Genomic DNA, 18,354 nt, shown 5'->3' with positions numbered 1-18,354 from the left:
TTTTGGGGGTGTCATTTGTGGTATACACATGCCATGTGAGAGAAATAACCTATTACAATGACAATTTTGTGGAAAAAAATAAAAAATCTTAATTTTGGAAAGAATTGTGGGAAAAAAATGACAACATCAAAAAGCTCACTATGCCTCTTACTAAATACCTTGGAATGTCTACTTTCCAAAAAGGGGTCATTTGGGGGGTATTTGTACTTTCCTGGCTTGTTCGGGTCACAAGAAGCGAGATCGTCCACCAGTACATCAGATGTGATCAATTTTGTGCGATTCGCACCACAGCTTGTAGACTCTATAACTTTCACAAAGACCAAATAATATCCACTAATTTGAGTTATTTTTACCAAAGATATGTAGCAGTATAAATTGTGGCCAAAATTTATGAAGAAAAATTAATAATTTGCATAATTTTGTCACAGAAACAAAGAAATATGTGTTTTTTTTCTAAATTTTCGGTCTTTTTTTGTTTATAGCGCAAAAAATAAAAACCGAAAGGGGGTGATCAAATACCACCAAAGGAAAGCTCTATTTGTGGGGAAAAAAGGACGTAAATTTTGTTTGGAAACCACGTCGCATGACTGCGCAATTGTCAGTTAAAGCGACGCAGTGCCGAATCGCAAAAAGTGCTCTGGTCTTTGGCCAGCAAAATGGTCCGGGGCTGAAGTGGTTAAATGTCCTAGTTACAGGCACTGAATTGTCAATAGGAGGAAAGGACTTGCTATACCACTTTTCATATATTTTGAATAGTATTGTTTTTTTTTTGTTTTGTTTTTTATGGCTTGATGGACATTTTCAGAAGTTGTTGCACATTTTAACCACTTCAATACAGGGCACTTTCGCCCCCTTCCTTCCCAGCCCAATTTTCAGCTTTCAGCGCTCTAGCGCTTTCAGTGACAATTGCGCGGTCATGCTACACTGTACCCAAATGAAATTTTTATCATTTTGTTCGCACAAATAGAGCTTTATTTTGGTGTTATTTATTCACGACTCCGTTTTTTATTTTTTGCGATATAAGCGCAAAAAAGCGGAAATTTGGAAAAAAAAAACAATATTTTCTTTTTTCTACTTCAATAAAAATCCAATAAAATCAAATTGTCATAAATTTAAGCCAAAATGTATTCTGCTACATGTTTTTGGTAAAAAAAAAATCCGTTAAGTGTATAATAATTGGTTTGTGTGATCACGGACATATGTACGCAAATGATCATGTACATACAGTGGTGTGAAAAAGTGTTTGCCCCCTTCCTCATTTCCTGTTCCTTTACATGTTTGTCACACTTAAGTGTTTCGGAACATCAAACCAATTTAAACAATAGTCAAGGACAACACAAGTAAACACAAAATGCAATTTGTAAATGAAGGTGTTTATTATTAAAGGTGAAAAAAAATCCAAACCATCATGGCCCTGTGTGAAAAAGTGATTGCCCCCTAAACCTAATAACTGGTTGGGCCACCCTTAGCAGCAACAACTGCAACCAAGCGTTTGCGATAACGTGCAATGAGGCTTTTACAGCGTCCTGGAGGAATTTTGGCCCACTCATCTTTGCAGAATTGTCCTAATTCAGTTACATTAGAGGGTTTTCGAGCATGAACGGCCTTTTTAAGGTCATACCACAACATCTCAATAGGATTCAGGTCAGGACTTTGGCTAGGCCACTCCAAAGTCTTCATTTTGTTTTTCTTCAGCCATTCGGTGGTGGACTTGCTGGTGTGTTTAGGATCATTGTCCTGCTGCAGAACCCAAGTTCGTTTCAGCTTGAGTACACGAACAGATGGTCGGACATTCTCCTTCAGGATCTCTTGGTAGACAGCAGAATTCATAGTTCCTTTTATCACGGCAAGTCTTCCAGGTCCTGAAGCAGCAAAACAGCCCCAGACCATCACACTACCACCACCATATTTTACTGTTGGTATAATGTTCTTTTTATGAAATGCAGTGTTCCTTCTACGCCAGATATACTTGGACACACACCTTCCAAAGAGTTCCACTTTTGTCTCATCGGTCCACAGAATGTTGTCCCAAAAGTCTTGGGGATCATCAAGATGTGTTGTGGAGAAATTGAGACGAGCTTTGATGTTCTTTTTGCTCAGCAGTGGTTTTCTCCTTGGAACTCTGCCATGCAGGCCATTTTTGCCCAGTCTTTTCCTGATGGTGGAGGCATGAACGCTGACCTTAACTGAGGCAAGTGAGGCCTGCAGTTCCTTGGACGTTGTTGTGGGGTCTTTTGTGACCTCTTGGATGAGTCGTCGCTGCGCTCTTGGGGTAATTTTGGGCGGCCGGCCACTCCTGGGAAGGTTTACCACTGTTCCATGTCTTCGCCATTTGTGGATAATGGCTCTCACTGTGGTTCGCTGGATTCCCAAAGCTTTGGAAATGGCTTTATAACCCTTTCCAGACTGATAGATCTCAATTACTTTCTTTCTCAATTGTTCCTGAATTTCTTTGGGTCTCGGCATGATGTGTAGCTTTTAAGGATCTTCTGGTGGACCTTACTGTGTCAAGCAGCTCCTATTTAAGTGATGCCTTGATTGTGAACAGGTGTGGCAATAATCAGGCCTGGGTGTGGCTAGAGAAATTGAACTCAGGTGTGGACAACCACAGTTATAGTATGTTTTAACAAGGGGGGCAATCACTTTTTCACACAGGGCCATGATGGTTTGGATTTTTTTTCACCTTTAATAATAAACACCTTCATTTACAAATTGCATTTTGTGTTTACTTGTGTTGTCCTTGACTATTGTTTAAATTGGTTTGATGTTCCGAAACACTTAAGTGTGACAAACATGCAAAGGAACAGGAAATGAGGAAGGGGGCAAACACTTTTTCACACCACTGTATGTGTGCAGGTGATCACGTACATATGTGTGCAGATAATCATTGGGACATGTGATTTTAGTGGGACATATGTGGGGGACATGTTTTTATTATTAGGGACATGTGTTTTTATTATTTGGGGACATGTATGTTTTGGGGACATGTGTGGGGACATTGTGTTTATACTGTGTGATGTGTTTACTGTGTGGTGTGTTTACTGTGTACACTAGACTGGTGATCAGTGAGTAAAAAGCTGTAAAAAGCAGCTCATACTCACTGATCAGCAGCCGGCTGCAGCGATCTGCTCTCCTCTCCTCAGCGATGACTTCTGTGTGAGGAGAGGAGGAGCCCATTGCCTAGCAACCGGCTGTTTGTTTACATCACATGACGGCCGTGATTGGACACGGCCGTCATGTGATCAGGAGGGCCAATCACAGAGCCCTCCTGCCGATCTGAGATGCGCCGTGTCCGGGTGACACGGGCGCATCGGGATCGCGCCGCTGCGCGGGCGCGCGCGATCCCGCTACTCCTGAATGACGTTCCTGAACGTCATATCAGGAGTAGGCGGCTCCCACCCGGCCGTATATGTGCATTGGCCGGGTGGGAAGTGGTTAATTACAATTTGTGTTTAAACATGAGAGTATTTGACCATTGCACTATATGAGTTATCATATTTGTGAATATTTTTTATTCATATGAAGCGCTGTTAATGCTTTGTTTTTTAATTGAGTATATTTTTTTTTTATAGCCTTAAAGTATTATTAAACCCAAAAGCAAAAATGTATTATATTGCAGATTACCAATTCTTAGATGTAATGGCTGCATTCGTTTTCTTTCTTAGGCTTTCTTTCACCTATTTTCTTCTGGTGATTCAGCCAGAAAGCCTGTTGTTTTTAAAAGAACAAACTCTCCAGCAGTATCAGTTTACAGGGATGAGACAATTCATTTACCACTGTCGGGGATGCTTACAATGATCACCTTTTGTATATTTATGTAAAATCTTTATTCCAAAAGAAAAAAAAAAATAATGTTTGCTGTAACTGATTATAAAATAAGAACTGAAGTTTGGGTTCAGTTTGTTAGTATATCTACATCTGCTAGTACATCTAGCATCCCCCACAGACTAACAATTCTGCTGTGCCCCCTGTACTCCTTCATCCAGAGTGGGGGGGGGGGGGGTGCTCTAATAAAGGAAGTGTGTTACTGGCCAGATCACCAGGTAAAAACAGAGGGGGGAAAAAAGTCTTAAAAAAGAAAACTAATGCAGCAACCACTAATGATTGGTAAGCTGCAATATATGATATTTTTGGTTTTGGGTTTAATACCACTTCGTTGGGTCCCGTCTGGGCCCCTCCCACAGCGCTGCTCCCTCTCCTGTATTTTTCTGCAGGCAGTCTGTAGTGGGTGGGGCCTGCTGGGCCCCTCCCACAACTCTGTTCCCTCTCCTTGTGCAGGGGGACTGGTCTTGTCTCCACCCCCTCCTGTATTTTTGTGCAGGCAGTCTGTAGCGGGTGGGGTCTGTTGGGCCCCTCCCACTGCTCTCTGCACAGGCTAAGTACAGCACAGTGATGATGTCACTGCTACTTTTCTATGGTAATATCTGGGTTTGCAAAATCATTTGGTGCTGACAAATTGAATTTCTATCCTTAGTGGCTATTGAGGAATATATTTAAATGAAAGTTCTTGTGTCGGGAGTTTAGCTTTAAAATTTAAAGTACCGCATTTGCTCACTAGATGGTGCTCATAGAGATCCCACAGGCATCTAGCACCATTTAGTGGCCATGTGAGGTATTTTCCCATTTAAATCAATGAAAAACATTTGAGGAGCAGAGGAACTAACCGAATAACATTCACTTTCACAGCTCCCTCCCACAGCTCTGCTCCCTCTCCTTGTGCAGGGGGACCGGTCTTGCCTCCGCCCCTCCTGTATTTTTCTGCAGGCAGTCTGTAGTGGGTGGGGCCTGCTGGGCCCCTCCCACAGCTCTGCTCCCTCTCCTTGTGCAGGGGGACCGGTCATGCCTCCGCCCCTCCTGTATTTTTCTGCAGGCAGTCTGTAGTGGGTGGGGCCTGCTGGGCCCCTCCCACAGCTCTGCTCCCTCTCCTTGTGCAGGGGGACCGGTCTTGCCTCCGCCCCTCCTGTATTTTTCTGCAGGCAGTCTTAGTGGGTGGGGCCTGCTGGGCCCCTCCCACAGCTCTGCTCCCTCTCCTTGTGCAGGGGGAGCAGTCTTGTCTCCGCCCCTCCTGTAGTTTTCTGCAGGCAGTCTGTAGTGGGTGGGGCCTGCTGGGCCCCTCCCACAGCTCTGCTCCCTCTCCTTGTGCATGGGGACCGTTTCTTGCCTCCTCCCCCTCCTGTAGTTTTCTGCAGGCAGTCTGTAGCGGGTGTGTTTTCTGCTCCTGTTTTCTGCTCCTCAAAAAACATTTGAGGAGCAGAGGAACTAACCGAATAACATTCACATTCACTGGGTGAATACACCCCATAGTGTGAACGGGTCCTGATCTATTCACCGCTGGGGACACGGCAATAAAACCTGGCACAGGTCCTCCCTCATTCTGAAACTCTCTGATTGGAGTGCCACTTTTTGGGGTGACTTCAGCATATATCATGATTTCATATAATACAAACATTTCAGAGAAGAATAAAATGCTTTGTAATATTTCAGAATGGTTTATGTTAATATTTACTTTTAAAAAACAAAAATCCTTAGCAGCTAAAAAATAGCTTTCATTCTCCTGCCAGTACAAAATTTGGGATGCCAAGTCCTGTTTGTGTCCAGAAAGCGCTTTGTGCCATTATAAGTCGCTCGTTCATAGAAAACATTCGCTGGTTTTGGATTTGGTGCTCCTTTTAGACATATTGCGGCAGAAGAGGCGGCGCGGTGAAACCCCTCCAGACGCAGCTGGCAGGTCCGGACTAGTGCACCTTCTGATCTCCTCCCGGTGATAGATCACAGCTGACAGGTTCTCCGGGCTGGTCGGGGGAAAACCACATAGTTAGAAAATTTGGTTTAATGATTCACTCAGAATTTTCTTTCTGCTTACTGAATCAGTATAGTCTGCAGAATCCTTATTCCTTGAATGTGAGACCACAGAAATCCCAATACTACCTACTTGCTCCTTACATTGGTGATCAGTGGGAAGAATGTTCCTTACATTGGTGATCAGTGAGAAGAATGCTCCTTACATTGGTGATCAGTGGGAAGAATGTTCCTTACATTGGTGATCAGTGGGAAGAATGTTCCTTACATTGGTGACCAGTGAGAAGAATGGTCCTTACATTGGTGGTCAGTAGGAAGAATGTTCCTTACATTGGTGATCAGTGGGAAGAATGTTCCTTACATTGGTGGTCAGTGGGAAGAATGTTCCTTACATTGGTGATCAGTGGGAAGAATGTTCCTTACATTGGTGGTCAGTAGGAAGAATGTTCCTTACATTGGTGATCAGTGGGAAGAATGTTCCTTACATTGGTGACCAGTGAGAAGAATGGTCCTTACATTGGTGGTCAGTAGGAAGAATGTTCCTTACATTGGTGGTCAGTGGGAAGAATGTTCCTTACATTGGTGGTCAGTGAGAAGAATGTCCCTTACATTGGTGATCAGTGAGAAGAATGTTCCTTACATTGGTGGTCAGTGGGAAGAATGTTCCTTACATTGGTGGTCAGTGGGAAGAATGTTCCTTACATTGGTGGTCAGTGAGAAGAATGTTCCTTACATTGGTGACCAGTGAGAAGAATGGTCTTTATATTTGTGACCAGTGAGAAGAATGGTCCTTACATTGGTGACCAGTGAGAAGAATGGTCCTTACATTGGTGGTCAGTAGGAAGAATGTTCCTTACATTGGTGATCAGTGGGAAGAATGTTCCTTACATTGGTGGTCAGTGAGAAGAATGTCCCTTACATTGGTGATCAGTGGGAAGAATGTTCCTTACATTGGTGGTCAGTGAGAAGAATGTCCCTTACATTGGTGATCAGTGGGAAGAATGTCCCTTACATTGGTGGTCAGTGGGAAGAATGTTCCTTACATTGGTGGTCAGTGAGAAGAATGTCCCTTACATTGGTGATCAGTGGGAAGAATGTTCCTTACATTGGTGGTCAGTAGGAAGAATGTTCCTTACATTGGTGATCAGTGGGAAGAATGTTCCTTACATTGGTGACCAGTGAGAAGAATGGTCCTTACATTGGTGGTCAGTAGGAAGAATGCTCCTTACATTGGTGATCAGTGGGAAGAATGTTTCTTACATTGGTGGTCAGTGGGAAGAATGTTCCTTACATTGGTGGTCAGTGGGAAGAATGTTTCTTACATTGGTGGTCAGTGAGAAGAATGTCCCTTACATTGGTGATCAGTGGGAAGAATGTTCCTTACATTGGTGGTCAGTAGGAAGAATGTTCCTTACATTGGTGATCAGTGGGAAGAATGTTCCTTACATTGGTGGTCAGTGGGAAGAATGTTCCTTACATTGGTGGTCAGTGGGAAGAATGTTCCTTACATTGGTGATCAGTGAGAAGAATGTTCCTTACATTGGTGGTCAGTGGGAAGAATGTTCCTTACATTGGTGGTCAGTGGGAAGAATGTTCCTTACATTGGTGGTCAGTGAGAAGAATGTTCCTTACATTGGTGACCAGTGAGAAGAATGGTCTTTATATTTGTGACCAGTGAGAAGAATGGTCCTTACATTGGTGGTCAGTAGGAAGAATGTTCCTTACATTGGTGATCAGTGGGAAGAATGTTCCTTACATTGGTGGTCAGTGGGAAGAATGTTCCTTACATTGGTGGTCAGTAGGAAGAATGTTCCTTACATTGGTGATCAGTGGGAAGAATGTTCCTTACATTGGTGGTCAGTGGGAAGAATGTTCCTTACATTGGTGGTCAGTGAGAAGAATGTTCCTTACATTGGTGGTCAGTGGGAAGAATGTTCCTTACATTGGTGATCAGTGGGAAGAATGTTCCTTACATTGGTGGTCAGTAGGAAGAATGTTCCTTACATTGGTGATCAGTGGGAAGAATGCTCCTTACATTGGTGATCAGTGGGAAGAATGTTCCTTACATTGGTGATCAGTGAGAAGAATGTTCCTTACATTGGTGGTCAGTGGGAAGAATGTTCCTTACATTGGTGATCAGTGAGAAGAATGTTCCTTACATTGGTGATCAGTGAGAAGAATGTTCCTTACATTGGTGATCAGTGAGAAGAATGTTCCTTACATTGGTGGTCAGTGAGAAGAATGTCCCTTACATTGGTGGTCAGTAGGAAGAATGTTCCTTACATTGGTGATCAGTGAGAAGAATGTTCCTTACATTGGTGATCAGTGAGAAGAATGTCCCTTACATTGGTGATCAGTGAGAAGAATGTTTCTTACATTGGTGATCAGTGAGAAGAATGTTCCTTACATTGGTGATCAGTGAGAAGAATGTTCCTTACATTGGTGGTCAGTGGGAAGAATGTTCCTTACATTGGTGGTCAGTGAGAAGAATGTTCCTTACATTGGTGGTCAGTGAGAAGAATGTTCCTTACATTGGTGATCAGTGAGAAGAATGTTCCTTACATTGGTGATCAGTGAGAAGAATGTTCCTTACATTGGTGGTCAGTGGGAAGAATGTTCCTTACATTGGTGATCAGTGGGAAGAATGCTCCTTACATTGGTGATCAGTGGGAAGAATGTCCCTTACATTGGTGACCAGTGAGAAGAATGGTCCTTACATTGGTGGTCAGTGGGAAGAATGTTCCTTACATTGGTGATCAGTGAGAAGAATGTCCCTTACATTGGTGATCAGTGAGAAGAATGTTCCTTACACTGGTGACCAGTGAGAAGAATGGTCCTTACATTGGTGGTCAGTGGGAAGAATGTTCCTTACATTGGTGGTCAGTGGGAAGAATGTTCCTTACATTGGTGATCAGTGAGAAGAATGTCCCTTACATTGGTGATCAGTGAGAAGAATGTTCCTTACACTGGTGACCAGTGAGAAGAATGGTCCTTACATTGGTGGTCAGTGAGAAGAATGTTCCTTACATTGGTGGTCAGTGGGAAGAATGTTCCTTACATTGGTGATCAGTGAGAAGAATGTTCCTTACATTGGTGGTCAGTGAGAAGAATGTCCCTTACATTGGTGATCAGTGGGAAGAATGTCCCTTACATTGGTGATCAGTGGGAAGAATGTTCCTTACATTGGTGGTCAGTGAGAAGAATGTCCCTTACATTGGTGGTCAGTGAGAAGAATGTTCCTTACATTGGTGATCAGTGAGAAGAATGTTCCTTACATTGGTGATCAGTGGGAAGAATGTCCCTTACATTGGTGATCAGTGAGAAGAATGTTCCTTACATTGGTGATCAGTGAGAAGAATGTTCCTTACATTGGTGATCAGTGAGAAGAATGTCCCTTACATTGGTGATCAGTGAGAAGAATGTTCCTTACACTGGTGACCAGTGAGAAGAATGTCCCTTACATTGGTGATCAGTGAGAAGAATGTTCCTTACACTGGTGACCAGTGAGAAGAATGGTCCTTACATTGGTGGTCAGTGGGAAGAATGTCCCTTACATTGGTGGTCAGTGAGAAGAATGTTCCTTACATTGGTGGTCAGTGGGAAGAATGTTCCTTACATTGGTGATCAGTGAGAAGAATGTTCCTTACATTGGTGGTCAGTGAGAAGAATGTCCCTTACATTGGTGATCAGTGAGAAGAATGTTCCTTACATTGGTGGTCAGTGGGAAGAATGTTCCTTACATTGGTGATCAGTGAGAAGAATGTTCCTTACATTGGTGATCAGTGAGAAGAATGTTCCTTACATTGGTGACCAGTGGGAAGAATGCTCCTTACATTGGTGATCAGTGAGAAGAATGTTCCTTACACTGGTGATCAGTGAGAAGAATGTTCCTTACATTGGTGATCAGTGGGAAGAATGTCCCTTACATTGGTGGTCAGTGAGAAGAATGTTCCTTACATTGGTGGTCAGTGGGAAGAATGTTCCTTACATTGGTGGTCAGTGAGAAGAATGTTCCTTACATTGGTGATCAGTGAGAAGAATGTTCCTTACATTGGTGGTCAGTGAGAAGAATGTTCCTTACATTGGTGATCAGTGAGAAGAATGTTCCTTACATTGGTGATCAGTGAGAAGAATGGTCCTTACATTGGTGATCAGTGGGAAGAATGTTCCTTACATTGGTGATCAGTGGGAAGAATGTTCCTTACATTGGTGATCAGTGGGAAGAATGTTCCTTACATTGGTGATCAGTGGGAAGAATGTTCCTTACATTGGTGATCAGTGGGAAGAATGTTCCTTACATTGGTGGTCAGTGAGAAGAATGTCCCTTACATTGGTGATCAGTGAGAAGAATGTTCCTTACATTGGTGATCAGTGAGAAGAATGTCCCTTACATTGGTGATCAGTGAGAAGAATGTCCCTTACATTGGTGATCAGTGGGAAGAATGTTCCTTACATTGGTGATCAGTGGGAAGAATGTCCCTTACATTGGTGATCAGTGAGAAGAATTCTCCTTACATTGGTGATCAGTGGGAAGAATGTTCCTTACATTGGTGATCAGTGAGAAGAATGTTCCTTACATTGGTGATCAGTGAGAAGAATGTTCCTTACATTGGTGATCAGTGGGAAGAATGTTCCTTACATTGGTGATCAGTGAGAAGAATTCTCCTTACATTGGTGATCAGTGAGAAGAATGTTCCTTACATTGGTGATCAGTGAGAAGAATGTTCCTTACATTGGTGATCAGTGAGAAGAATGTTCCTTACATTGGTGATCAGTGAGAAGAATGTTCCTTACATTGGTGATCAGTGAGAAGAATGTTCCTTACATTGGTGATCAGTGAGAAGAATGTCCCTTACATTGGTGATCAGTGAGAAGAATGTCCCTTACATTGGTGATCAGTGGGAAGAATGTTCCTTACATTGGTGATCAGTGGGAAGAATGTTCCTTACATTGGTGATCAGTGAGAAGAATTCTCCTTACATTGGTGATCAGTGGGAAGAATGTTCCTTACATTGGTGATCAGTGAGAAGAATGTTCCTTACATTGGTGATCAGTGGGAAGAATGTTCCTTACATTGGTGATCAGTGAGAAGAATTCTCCTTACATTGGTGATCAGTGAGAAGAATGTTCCTTACATTGGTGATCAGTGAGAAGAATGTTCCTTACATTGGTGATCAGTGAGAAGAATGTTCCTTACATTGGTGATCAGTGAGAAGAATGTTCCTTACATTGGTGATCAGTGGGAAGAATGTTCCTTACATTGGTGATCAGTGGGAAGAATGCTCCTTACATTGGTGATCAGTGAGAAGAATGTTCCTTACATTGGTGATCAGTGGGAAGAATGTTCCTTACATTGGTGATCAGTGAGAAGAATGTCCCTTACATTGGTGATCAGTGAGAAGAATGTTCCTTACATTGGTGATCAGTGGGAAGAATGTTCCTTACATTGGTGATCAGTGAGAAGAATGTTCCTTACATTGGTGATCAGTGGGAAGAATGTTCCTTACATTGGTGATCAGTGAGAAGAATTCTCCTTACATTGGTGATCAGTGGGAAGAATGTTCCTTACATTGGTGATCAGTGAGAAGAATGTTCCTTACATTAGTGATCAGTGAGAAGAATGTTCCTTACATTGGTGGTCAGTGGGAAGAATGTTCCTTACATTGGTGATCAGTGAGAAGAATTCTCCTTACATTGGTGATCAGTGGGAAGAATGTTCCTTACATTGGTGATCAGTGAGAAGAATGTTCCTTACATTGGTGATCAGTGGGAAGAATGTTCCTTACATTGGTGATCAGTGAGAAGAATGTTCCTTACATTGGTGATCAGTGAGAAGAATGTTCCTTACATTGGTGATCAGTGAGAAGAATGTTCCTTACATTGGTGATCAGTGGGAAGAATGTTCCTTACATTGGTGATCAGTGAGAAGAATGTTCCTTACATTGGTGATCAGTGAGAAGAATGTTCCTTACATTGGTGATCAGTGAGAAGAATGTCCCTTACATTGGTGATCAGTGAGAAGAATGTTCCTTACATTGGTGATCAGTGAGAAGAATGTTCCTTACATTGGTGATCAGTGGGAAGAATGTTCCTTACATTGGTGATCAGTGGGAAGAATGTCCCTTACATTGGTGATCAGTGAGAAGAATGCTCCTTACATTGGTGGTCAGTGAGAAGAATGTTCCTTACATTGGTGATCAGTGAGAAGAATGTTCCTTACATTGGTGATCAGTGGGAAGAATGTTCCTTACATTGGTGATCAGTGAGAAGAATGTTCCTTACATTGGTGATCAGTGAGAAGAATGTTCCTTACATTGGTGATCAGTGAGAAGAATGTCCCTTACATTGGTGATCAGTGAGAAGAATGTTCCTTACATTGGTGATCAGTGAGAAGAATGTTCCTTACATTGGTGGTCAGTGGGAAGAATGCTCCTTACATTGGTGATCAGTGAGAAGAATGTTCCTTACATTGGTGGTCAGTGGGAAGAATGCTCCTTACATTGGTGATCAGTGAGAAGAATGTTCCTTACATTGGTGGTCAGTGGGAAGAATGTTCCTTATATTGATTATCAGTGCAGATAGCTGAAAGATTATTGGTTTCAGTGGATTGCAGATGTGGGAGGCAAAAACTCCTCATTGTTACGGAACCTCTAGCAACCTTTGGAGGAACCCTTGATGGGAAAGGCCGTCCTAAACTTTACGCAAAAACCCTTCATCTCGGGGTTAGACTCTGACACTTCCCAGGTTATTGGCCTCAGGAAACTTTGTTCTCATTTCCCAGCCAACTGAACGTTTCGTGCACTGCAGACATGTACTCTATAAAACTCTACATGTACGAAATTACAGATTCTTATTTTTATTTCTTCAGTCCAAAATTAATTTTAGCAAAGTGTGGTATGGAAACTCTTCCCCAATTCACAGCCACCGAGGTTTTGTCAGGTCACCGTAAACTATCTATGTGTAGATCACACCTCGTAACCAACCCAACGTTTTATGTTGTGTCCAATCTCTGCCAGCCACGGCCATATCCCATTACTTAGTTTTAAGTCATTGTTGAAACGGTCTGAACTGGAGAACATTCCATTTTTTTTACATTATATTTGTCCTAAACACACAAAAATGGGTTTGATACGGAGGGGGTTGTAAATTTCTTCTTGAGAAATAAATAACAGAAAATTTTTGATCTTTTGGTCCATCTGCCTCCCATTTTTTTATGAGCTCTCCTTTCCATGTTTTTGGAGCCCTTCATATCTTTGTTGGAGATTCCCTTTCCATTTTTGAAGCCCCCACTTCCATTTTTTAATAATTTTTAATGCGAGAATGCAGTTAATGAAAATTGCCACAACACTTGGACGGTATAATAATATATAATAACATTTACCGCGTACAGTTTGTCAGTATAGTTTGAGAACCAGGTAACAAAGGACATTAAGAAACAAAAAGATGGCGGTCGGTCTAACAGATGATGGAAAGAAGGGAAACCTTAGCTGTTAGAGCGGAATATATATATATATATATTGTAAATATATTGTAAAAAATGTACTATCAGTTTTCTTTTTTTCTTTTTTTTTTTTTGAGCTCTCCTTTCTCTCTTTTTGGAGCTTCCTTTTCCATTTTTGGAGCTCCCCATTCTTTCTTTTTGAAACTTCCCTTTTTGGAGCGCCCCCCCCCCCCTTCCATTTTTTGGTCCTCTCCTTTCTTTTTGGAGCCCATCTTTCCATTTTTGGAGCTCTCGTTTTTATTTTTTCAACACTCCTTTCCATTTTTTGGGCCCCTCTTTCTTTTTGGAGCCCATCTTTCCATTTTTGAAGCTCTCGTTTTTAATTATTTTTTAACACTCCATTCTGTTTTTTGGAGCTTTCCTTTCTGTCTTTTTTGGAGCTCTCCTTTCCATGTTTTTTTTTTGGAGCTCTCCATTGCATCTCTTAGGGAGCTCTCCTTTCCATCATTTTTAGTATTATTATTATACAGGATTTATATAGCGCCAGCAGCTTGCCAAGCACTTGGCACAAGAGCAGACAGTACAGTTACAATATAATTTATTACAGGAGGAATTGGTACTAATGGCTAACATGAAAGGAGTCCAAGGAAAGTGTTTTACTCTAGTTTAGGACAGAGTAAGTCTTTATGTATCAGTGGGCCAATGTGACCACCAGGTCTTCCTCAGCCCCTCCCAGTAATTTGTCCACCAGATCCGTGATGTGCCGAACCCAAGTGCCTGGTAAACAACATGAAGTTTGGTGCTTCAGGTCTTTGTTACAGATTGGCCTCTCTGTCCTCTGTCACCCATCTACTCTTTCCTAGTGCCTGCACTTTCAAATTTTGGAGCTCTCCTTTCTGTTTTTGTTAGCTTTCTTTTAGATTTTTGGAGCTCCTCTTTTCATTTTTGGGGGACTCTCCTTCCTTTGGAGCTCTCCATTCTAACTTTTATGGAGCTCTCCATGCAATCTTTATTGGAGCTCTCCTTTCTCTTTTTTGAGCTTTATTTTCAATTTTTATTTTCTGTTTGTTTTTTTAGCTCTCTTTTCCATCGTTCTTGGAGCTCTCCTTTCCATCTTTCTTTGGAGCTCTACTTTCCATCTTTTTTAACTGTATTTCCAATTTTCTTTTCTTTTTTTTTTTTTGTTTAAGCTCTCCTTACCATCATTCATGGAGTTCTCCTTTCCATCTTTTTTAACTGTATTTACTATTTTTTTTGGATCTCTCATTTCCTTCTTTTTGTAGCTCTTCTCTCCATTTTTTGGAGACCTTCTTTCCATCTTTTTGTAGCTCTACCTGACATCTTTTTGAACTGTATTTTCTGTTTGTTTTTTTAGCTCTCTTTTCCATCTATCTTGGATCTCTCCTTTTCATCTTTCTTGGAGCTATTCTTTCCATCTTTTTTTGGAACTCTACTTTCCATCGTTTTCAACTATATTTTAAATGTTTTTTTTTTTTGTAAGCTCTCCTTACCATCTTTCATGGAGCTCTCCTTTCCATCTTTTTGGAGTTCTCTTTTCCATCTTTTTGGAGCTCTGCTTTCTATCTTTTTTGAACTGTATTTACTATTTTTTTTGGATCTCTCCTTTCCTATTTTTTAGATCTTTCCTTTCCATTTTTTGAAGCTCTTCTTTCCATCGTTTTGGGGCTCTCCTTTCCATCTTTTTTAGAGCTTTCCTTTTCATCTTTCTTGGAGCTATTCTTTCCATCTTTTTTTGAAGCTCTCCTTACCATCTTTCATGGAGCTCTCCTTTGCATCTTTTGGAACTAGCTTTTCAATTTTTTTAATTTTTCTTTTTTTTCTTTCATGGAGCTCTCCTTTTCATCTTTCTTGGAGCTCTCCTTTCTATCTTTTTGACCTGTATTTACAATTTTTTTGAATCTCTCCTTTCCTTCTTTTTGGAGCTCTCCCTTCCATTTTTTTGAGCTCTCCTTTCCATCTTTTTTGGACCCCTCCCTTCAATTTTTGGAGCTCTTCTTTCCATCATTTTCAAGCTCTCCTTTCCATCTTTTTTAGTGTTCCCCTTTCCATGTTTTTTTGGAGCTCTCCCTTCCATCTTTTTTAGTGTTCCCCTTTCGATCGTTTTTGAGCTCTCCTTTCCATCTTTTTTAGTGTTCCCCTTTCCATCGTTTTTTTGGAGCTTTCCTTTCCATGTTTTTTAGTGTTCCCCTTTCCATCGTTTTGGAGCTCTCCTTTCCATCTTTTTTGGACCCCTCCCTTCAATTTTTGGAGCTCCCCTTTCCATCTTTTTTTGGAGCTCCCCTTTCCATCTTTTTTTGGAGCTTTCCTTTCCATCTTTTTTTGGACCTCTCCTTTCCATCTTTTTGGAGCCCCCCTTTCCACCTTTTTTTGGAGCCCCCCTTTCCACCTTTTTTTGGAGCCCCCCTTTCCACCTTTTTTTGGAGCTCCCTTTCCATTTTTTTGGAGCTCTCCTTTCCATCTTTTTGGAGCTCCCCTTTCCATCGTTTTGGAGATTTCCTTTCTAGAGTTCTGAGGCCGCAGAATCCTCCCAGACACGTTAGACACGTGTAGCGTGTTCTTTTAGCGTGTCGGTTTGCTTCCCATTAGCTGTTCTCCCTCAGTCATCTCTCTGCTGACTTGTTTACTCTCCAGGGAGAGGAAAAAAAAAGTAGAAAAAAAAAAAAGAGAGAGAGAGAGAGAAGAGGATTCCAGACATTGCTGTGATCATCGCAGTCAGCGGAGTGCTGCACACGGTGGACAGTTTTCCCCAAACCCACCCGGTGATCCTCCAGATTATAAAGGGAATTCTGCAAAGACAACAGGAAACAAGAAATAGGATGGATTTTCACCAGGCAGCCAAGGAATGATTGTTTCTTCTTCTATAGGAACAGAAGAATGTAAACTTGCCAAGAGTGCGGACGGAGCGCCTATACATCACACTGACGGCATGTTTAACTGCTCATAACGCGCTTCGCCTCATCCTTACTTTGTGTGTTTTTCACAATTCCAGTTTTATTTATATATATATATATATATATTTTGCATTTTCTATACCTTGAGCAACCGGATCTTGGCCTCTGCCTTGGGATTTCGCATTTTGCACCCGGGTCTCTTGCATAAAGCGCCTTGTAAAGTGAGTATAATATCCGACTTTTCCTCCACTTTTCCAGGAACTTAGGAAACGAATACTTCCAAGAATTTTTTTTTTTTTTTTTTTACTACTTTACATAGCAGAACGGGAAGGCTTGTGTGACCGTCAGAAAATCTCGCAGACACGTTGATGGGTTTTACGTATTTTTTTTTTTTCAACATTAAAAATGAGTAGAATGAATCCTTCTTGGGGAGATCAAAGCGGCCGGGTAATTCTGATTTGTTTTTTGAGCCGTGAAGGTTTTTTTTTCTTATGAGCGTTCATGAAATTCAGCCTTTGGGGATGAAAAGAATACATAAACAGAATGTTCCGTTTTATTGCCAGAGGAGACGTTTCGTAACGTGCTTTTGTAAAAGGTAAAAGCGCGGAATTGTTTCAATGTGCGCAAATTGCATCATTAGCAGAAGCTCGCTGCGCAAAGTTGTCTAAAAATTGCCTATGCGCAAAAATGTCCGAAGCTGGCTACACATTATACAATTTTCCCGTTCAATTTCCTTAATGCCCCGTAACACACGAGCGGATTTTCCGTCGGAAAAAAAACTTGGATGGTTTTTCCGACGGAATTCCGCTCAAGCTCGGCTTGCATACACACGGGTCAAGCAAAAGTTCTCGGAAACTATCAACCAGCAAGAACGCGGTGACGTACAACACTACGACGAGCCGAGAAACTGAAGTTCAATGCTTCCCAGCATGCGTCGAATTGTTTCCGAGTATGCGTAGGAATTTTGCGCGTGGTAATTTGTACAGGCGATCGGAATTTCCGATCGAAAAATTGAGAACCTGCTCTCAATTTTGCTGGCTGTAATTCCGCCAGCAAAAGTCAGATGGAGCGTACACACGGAATTTCTGACCAAAAGCTCACATCGGACTTTTGCTGGCGGAATTTCCGATCGTGTGTACGGGGCATTAGAGTTCACTTCAACTGTGTATTCCAAGGCCGGCCGGATTGCATACAATTTGAACGTTTTTGGGGGTGACCTCATATTATTATATTGTTTTGGTAAATCTAAAGGAAAATTGTACAATGCGTAGCCAGCTTTATACCGAGATGTGTCTCAGCTGTTAGTAAACCGCTAATATTGCTCAAATGCACAATATTCAGAGGTTTCAAGTTTTGAGGCGTCTCAAAGACTAAAGGTTTTTTGTAAATGTAAATTTTTACTTCATTTTGAGTTGCGATTTTTTTTTTGAATTTTTTTTTCATTTCTCTAATTTAACCGCTTCAATACCGAGTACTTTTACCCCCTTCCTGCCCATGCCAATTTTCAACTTTCAGCGCCGTCACACTTTAACACACCTCAGCCCCTGGAAGGTTTTATTGGATATGTTTTATAACAGAAAGTAACTATATATATATATATATATATATATATATATATATATATATATATATATATACATATATATAAAAATATATAAAAATAAATAAATAATTATATATATAAAATATATAAAAATAAATAAATAAAAATTATATATATATATATATATATATATATATATATATATATATATATATATATATATATAAAAATAAATAAAAATTATATATATATATATATATATATATATATATATATATATAAATAAAAATTATATATATATATATATATATATATATATATATATATATATTATATATATCATTTTTATTTTTATTTATTTTTTTTGTTTATAGCACAAAAAACAAACAAACTCAGAGGTGATCAAATACCACCAAAAGAAAACTCTATGACCCCTTTATCGACCAGGCCATTTTTATTTATTTTTTTTTCAATACGGCGCTGCATGACTTTAACTGACAATTGCACAGTCATGCGACGTTGTACCCAAATAAAAAAATTGATGTCCTTTTTTTTCCCCACAAAAAGAGCTTTCTTTTGATGGTATTTGATTGCATTTTAAATTTGTTGTGCTAGAAACAAAGAATGACCAACAGTTGTGAAAATAAAAAAATAAAAAC

General features: G+C 40.8%; 1 protein-coding gene across 4 annotated transcripts in view; it reads left to right on the top strand.

Annotated features, from left to right (window-relative positions):
• The window catches only part of GJC2 (gap junction protein gamma 2), a 149,373-nt gene that overhangs the window by 115,889 nt on the left and 15,130 nt on the right, over positions 1 to 18,354 (top strand). The window contains exon 1 of one of the 4 annotated variants that reach the window (XM_077490639.1): positions 15,953 to 16,373. The exons of the other annotated variants lie outside the window; for them this stretch is intronic. The gene's annotated coding sequence lies outside the window, so the exon portion shown is untranslated. Of the gene's footprint in view, positions 1 to 15,952; positions 16,374 to 18,354 lie in introns of those variants that run through there. 4 annotated transcript variants of the gene reach the window in all.

This window comes from Lithobates pipiens, unplaced genomic scaffold, assembly GCF_037356315.1.
Source record: "Lithobates pipiens isolate NorthernLeopardFrog02 unplaced genomic scaffold, aLitPip1_a1.2 Scaffold_19, whole genome shotgun sequence".
NCBI lineage: Eukaryota > Metazoa > Chordata > Amphibia > Anura > Ranidae > Lithobates > Lithobates pipiens.
This window is presented reverse-complemented; position numbering and strand designations above follow the sequence as displayed.